Source organism: Bison bison, unplaced genomic scaffold (assembly GCF_000754665.1).
Source record: "Bison bison bison isolate TAMUID 2011002044 unplaced genomic scaffold, Bison_UMD1.0 scf7180017864456, whole genome shotgun sequence".
Classification (NCBI taxonomy): Eukaryota; Metazoa; Chordata; class Mammalia; order Artiodactyla; family Bovidae; genus Bison; species Bison bison.
The window spans coordinates 12,234,455-12,241,184 of NW_011495018.1; positions in this window are offsets into that span (position 1 = coordinate 12,234,455).

Sequence of the window (6,730 nt, forward strand, 5' to 3'; positions counted from 1 at the left end):
TTCTTTTTTTTTTTTTTGGCAGGGGAGGGGGTACATGCTGCACCTCAGTATACTGTCAGTGACCCCAGAAAGGCTAGAGTGCGTGCCTGCCCCAGCTCTCGGCTCAATCAGCAGTTAATTTTGTCACCAAGCGCAGACCTCACATGAGCCCTCTAGCTCTCTTTGAGGCTCTTTAGCCGACTTCTGAGATGTGCTTAGTACCTCTGCTGGATGAAGTCTGACTGCCTTTGGTTCCGCTTCCAGAAGTCCGAACTGAAACAGACAGAAAAGCCTGAGTGTGAAAGTTTCTTCGAGGGACCTTCAGGTGGTTGGGGGCAGGAAGACAGAGCAGGAGGGGCCTCATTTCAGAGCTTAGACAGTGTATCTTCCGTTTCTTCTGGAACGGGGCCTGCATGCCACAGGCAGGGCAGGGCAGGGGTGAGTTGTTAAATGCTTGGGCTCTGGGTGTCCACCCCTCCACGTGGCCCCCAGGCCCCATCCTGGGCCGTTGCCTTTGCTGGCAGCAGTACTGAACCAGGAGAGGAACACACAGACCTCGGGCGTCTTGAGGCTCTTCAGAAACATGAGGTCAGCCCCAGGGAATGAGGCAGCTTGGCAGGGGTCCAGGCGGCTACAGAGATGCTGTTTGTCAGGCTCTGGGTTCCCGTGGCCCGCCTGCCAAGCTCCTGTGAAGGGCAGGAAGTGCTCTGACTGCCCCAGCCCCACACAGCCCTGGGGCCTGGAGGTGCCTGGGGCCTGGAGGCGCATTTGGGCGCATCAGGGGTTCACTTCTGTTAACGGTCTTGACTTTGTCCGCGTCGTGCCTCTGGCCAAGCTCAGAGTGCCCTTTGGGGCTTAGGGTCAGCCACAGTTGGTGATGTGGCGGGAGCTGGCTGGGCCAGTGGTTCAGATTTTACCTTGGTCCTTCTGCAAAGTCTTGAGTGGCCTTGGATGAGGGACTTTACCACTCTGGGCTCCAGTTCCTTCCTCCGTCAATGAAGGGGCTCTATGTAGAGGGACAGCCATGTTCTCCTCCCTGCTTTCTTACTTCTATGAAGTCTCTCCTTTGAACCTGGCGAGGTGAGCCGTGAAAGGTGTAAGGCAGCAGAAACAGCCCCTGTTCCTTGATATTTTTAGGAGAGGGCTGGTAACCCACGTCTGGTGCCTGAAATATAAGGAGGGTGTCTGTTAGGGAGGCTCTGGAAGAGAGTTTGCTTCTTTCTTCAGAAAATGTAAAACAAAACCAGGAACCTCACCTTCTCCAGTCACTGGCAGGTTTAAAATCTGAGGCAGCCCAGAGGTGACAAAGCTAAATCTTCGGGACAAAAAGCTGGTACACTGATGGCTGCCTGGAAAAGTTATTTAGAAAAATGAAGCCTCGGTGACATTTCTGTTGCTGTCCTGTGACTTGTTTCACAAGATAATTAAGCATCTTTATTGTTTCAGCCACTGCAAGGCAGGTATTCCTTGCAGCTGAATTCAGTCTAATTGAGACGTGTTGTGCTCAGACGCTCGGTTGTGTCCGACTGTTTGTGAGCCCATGATCTGTAGCCCACCAGGCCCTTCTGTCCACAGGTTTTCCCAGGCCGGAACACTGCAATGGGTAGCCATTTCCTCCTCCAGGGGATCTTCCTGACCCAGGGATCAAACCTGCATCTCCTGCATTGGCAGGCAGATTCTTTACCTCTAGCACCACCTGGGAAGCCCAGCTGAGATATAGGAATATAAAAAAGCGTTTGGCAATTCTGTCACGAAGGGGAGACACCCCATTCTGGCCAGATGGAGGTGACAAACATGTCAGCATTATATGTGTGTGTGTAGGTGTACGGGGGACGGAAGGAAATCCAGAGGACTGAGAACAGGAGCTTTGTGGGGCTCTTCTCTTACCCAGCCTGCCTTGCACTGAAGCCTCCCAGCTGATGTTAGTATTGATAACACCACAACCGTCAGACCAGGTGCTTCGAAGCATCGCCTCGGTACCACCTACGTAAACGGTGCACAAGGGCTGGCTGGGATTGCCCTCGTGTTATCCACGAGTTGAGGTTGAGCTCACATGTCAACCTGTGTCCCTCTCCAAAGCTGGGCTGTGCTTCCTTGGGTTCACCTGGTCATCCTCTGGCCCTGGGGCTTCAGGGCACAGCTTGGGGAGGTTGGCCAAGAGCCAAGCGGGGGCTGAGGGAGGCTGAAGGGGACATTCAAGGCCAAACTGGGCCCATCCATCGTGTCAGAGATTGTTCCCTACCAAAATCAATTTTGTTCAAAAGTGGTGTGGACTTTTCTATTTACCCAGTAGTGGGTACTTTGGTTCAACGAGTAGTCCTTTCTGTTTGTAACACACCCTCCACCTCCCGGCCAGTGTGGTTCCAATTTTGTTTAAAGCAAGTTATGCCTGGAAGCTGAGGGCCTGAAGGGCAGATGTCCCTGGGCTGATGGTGGTGATAATAACAGCAATAACAACAGCTGGCACATCCAGAACCCTCACAGGCGCATAGTTTTTTTTTTTTTTTTTTTTGACCACGCCACGCAGCAGGCAGGATTCCCAACCAGGGATCGAAACCATGCTCCCTGCACTGGGAGCTCGGAGTCTGAACAACTGGACCACCAGGGAACTCCCAAGCTTGTAGTTTCTTAAATTCTTCCAGCAGTCCTATAATCATATCCTTTTCACAGAAAGGAAAACAAGGTTTGGGGAGGCTTAAAAAGTGTGCCCAGGGCTTCCCTGGTGGCGTGGTGGTAAAGAACCCCCCTGCCAATGCAGGAGACATGATTTTGATCCCTGGTCCAGGAAGATCCCACATGCCGTGAAGCAGCTAAGCCCCCGCACCACAACTATTAAGCCTGTGCTCTAGAGCCCTGGAGTAGCAACTTCTGAAGCTTCGTCCCCTCTGGAGCCTGTGCTCTGGAACAAGAGAAACCACTGCCATGAGAAGCCCGCGCACCACAGCTAGAGAAAGTTCGCGCACAGCAACAAAGACCCAGCACAGCACCCCCCACCCCCTAAAAAAGTGTGTCCAGCATCTCCCAGTGGGCAGTGCATGGCTTTCTCCAAGGCCTGAGCTGGGAGCTACCCTACTTCCTCGACCATCTCCTGACCTGTGGATATTGAGTTAGAATCCCCCACTTCCTGTCTTCCTATCTCCTCACCTTCTTTCTAACTAGGACTGTCAGCTCTCTTTGCTCATCTTCAGTCCCTGCTGTCTGCAAGGGGAGAGGCGCAAAGGCTGGGGCTCCCGAGTGGAAGAGTTAGACATAAAATGGTATACTATGAGGGTAAGGTTGTTCTCCAATGGGCCTTCGGGATGGGGCGGGGCAGCCTGCCCAGCAGGGCTTCTCTGTACGGTTCTGCAGGTTGTGCACTGTTCAAGGGCTTCCCATCTCAGGGAGTGCCTTGTGCTTCCCAGACGGGGTAATATTGATATATGTAGGAGTACATCTATGATAGTTTTCTGGCAAATTGGGAGTAAAGTCTTTTTCTAATGAAATCAGTATATGATGACAATATTCTGACATTTGGAAAAGCCTTGTGGAAGAAATGCCTTTTCCTAATTTGCCCAAAGCTTTGACTCTGACCAGAAGTATGAAATGTTAAGATTCTTGAAAGCAGCCCTCAGTTTGCCATTAGCTATATGCCTGTGGGCTTTTTAAGCTTCAGGTGTTAGTGTCTTTCTAATTGAGCTGATCAGGCGGGTGCCGGCCTCGGTTCTGCCCCGGTAGTGGTGGTGGACCAGAAGCCCCACTGGGGTTAACATTTTAAGAGTGCTCTTTTTAGACACCTTCTGTCCATCTTAACCTGCCTTATGCTAGCGTTTCCCCAGCTGTCTCGAGTTCTCTAGGTCTTCTTGTGCCCTGACAGTGCCTGCCCTTGATGGTGAGGCGGCAGTTGTGCCTGTCCTGGGGCTTCTATGGCTTAGGAACCAGAAGGCAGGGTGGTGGCCCAGGCTGGTACAAATTGAGTGGCTTTAAGCAAGTGATTGCCCCTTGCTGGGCCTCAGTTTCCTCTCATTTAAAAATAATGAGGTGGCCAAGACTTCCCTGAGAGTCCGGTAGTTAAGACTCCGCACTTCGAATGCAGGGGGTTCAATCTCTGGTCAGGCAACTAAAATGCCACATGCCATGTGGTGTGGCAAAAAAAACAAACCCAAAACACACCCCAGAAAACAAACAAAAAACTGGGGACAAATTCTACCTCAATAAAGTTGTTTAAAAAAAAAAAAACAACCTAGGGATAGGATATAAACTCAAGATAAAAAAAAAAATTAGGTGGCCTAAGTGATTTCTTAGACTTTTCCAGCTCTCAGATTTATTGGTTCACCATCAAGGCCTTGGGCTGAATGTGAATAAGACAGACAGACTTCCGAGCTCATGGAGCTCATACTCTGATGGGTTGGACAGACAGACGATGATACTTTGGAAGAAGGCATAATAGCTTCCTATTGCAGCTGTAACAAATGATCACCAACATAGTGGCTTAAAACAGTACAGACTTGTTTTCTTACCATTCTGGTGGTGAGACATCTGAAATGGATCTCAGGGCTAAAGTCAAGTTGTCTGCAGGGCTGTGTTCTTTTCTGGAGAATCTAGGGGAGAAACTGTTGCCTTTTCCAGTTTCCCCGAGGCTGCCTGCATCCCTGTGACTGTCGTCCCCTTCCTTCTTTAAAGCCAGCAACAGCAGATTAAGTCCTTTCCATGCTGCCATCGCTCTTTTTTTTTTTTTCTGCCTTCCTCTTCCACTTCTCAGGATCCTTGTGATTACCTTGGGCCCATGTGATAATCCAGGATCCTTTCCCTTTTTGAAAAGTTATGACCAACCTAGACAGCATATTAAAAAGCAGAGACATTACTTTGCCAACAAAGGTCTGGCTAGTAAAAGCTATGGTTTTTCCAGTAGTCATGTATGGATGTGAGAGTTGGACTATAAGGAAAGCTGAGCACCGAAGAATTGATGCTTTTGAACTGTGGTGTTGGAGAAGACTCTTGAGAGTCCCTTGAACTGCAAGGAGATCCAACCAGTCCATCCTAAAAGAAATCAGTCAGTCCTGAATATTCATTGGAAGGACTGATGCTAAAGCTGAAACTCCAATACTTTGGCCACCTGGTGCGAAGAACTGACTCATTTGAAAAGACCCTGATGCTGGGAAAGATTGAAGGCGGGAGGAGAAGGGGACAACAGAGGATGAGATGGCTGGATTACATCATTGACTCAATGGACATGAGTTTGAGTGAACTCTGGGAGTTGGTGATGGACAGGGAGGCCTGGCGTGCTGCAGTCCATGGGGTCACAAAGAGTCGGACACTGAGCGACTGAACTGAACTGAACTGAATTAGCAATCTATCTAATGATGATCTAATTAGATCTAAACTCGATCTAATTAGCAATCTTAATTCCACCTGGAACCTTAATTCCTCTTGTCGTGGAAAGTAGCATAGTTCTTTGGGTTTGGGAATTAGGATGTGGGCATCTTTGGTGGGGGGCATTATTCTGCCTCCCACATGAGGAGTACAGAGGACTGTTGGGACCCCTTGGCAAGGGGCATCCAACCAACACACATGGGTCCCAGGACCTTTGCATGTCCAGAAATCAACTGGGCTGGTGAACTGAGCTTTCCTTTGCCAGTCAGGATCTGACAGAGTACAGGGGACTCTATGGGGTGGAGGAGCCTTGTGTGTGTGTGTGTGTGCATGTGTGTGTGTGTGTGTCCCTCAGGCAGATGGAAAGTAATCACTGAGGGTCTGAATTGCAAGAAGGGATGGTAAGCAAAGGAAGTGACATATTAAAATCATTAAAGCCAGTCAGAATGGCTGCGATCCAAAAGTCTACAAGCAATAAATGCTGGAGAGGGTGTGGAGAAAAGGGAACCCTCTTACACTGTTGGTGGGAATGCAAACTAGTACAGCCACTATGGAGAACAGTGTGGAGATTCCTTAAAAAACTGGAAATAGAACTGCCTTATGATCCAGCAATCTCACTGCTGGGCATACACACTGAGGAAACCAGAAGGGAAAGAGACACGTGTACCCCAGTGTTCATCGCAGCACTGTTTATAATAGCCAGGACATGGAAGCAACCTAGATGTCCATCAGCAGATGAATGGATAAGAAAGCTATGGTACATATACACAATGGAGTATTACTCAGCCATTAAAAAGAATACATTTGAATCAGTTCTAATGAGGTGGATGAAACTGGAGCCTATTATACAGAGTGAAGTAAGCCAGAAAGAAAAACACCAATACAGTATACTAATGCATATATATGGAATTTAGAAAGATGGTAACAATAACCCTGTGTACGAGACAGCAAAAGAGACACTGATGTATAGAACAGTCTTATGGACTCTGTTGGAGAGGGAGAGGGTAGGAAGATTTGGGAGAATGGCATTGAAACATGTATAATGTATGAAACGAGTTGCCAGTCCAGGTTCGATGCATGATACTGGATGCTTGGGGCTGGTGCACTGGGATGACCCAGAGGGATGGTATGGGGAGGGAGGAGGGTGAAGGGTTCAGGATGGGGAACACATGTATACCTGTGGTGGATCCATTTCGATATTTGGCAAAACTAATACAATATTGTAAAGTTTAAAATAAAATAAAAAAAATAAAATCATTAAAAATAAGGATTATGATGATGTTATTTAATTTGTGGTCAAAAATAAACAGCCAATTTCAATAGAAATACCAAGCAACAGCAGCATGTACATCACGGGGGAGTGACTGAGTAAAGCACTCTAAAATCCTGTGCTCTGATTCCA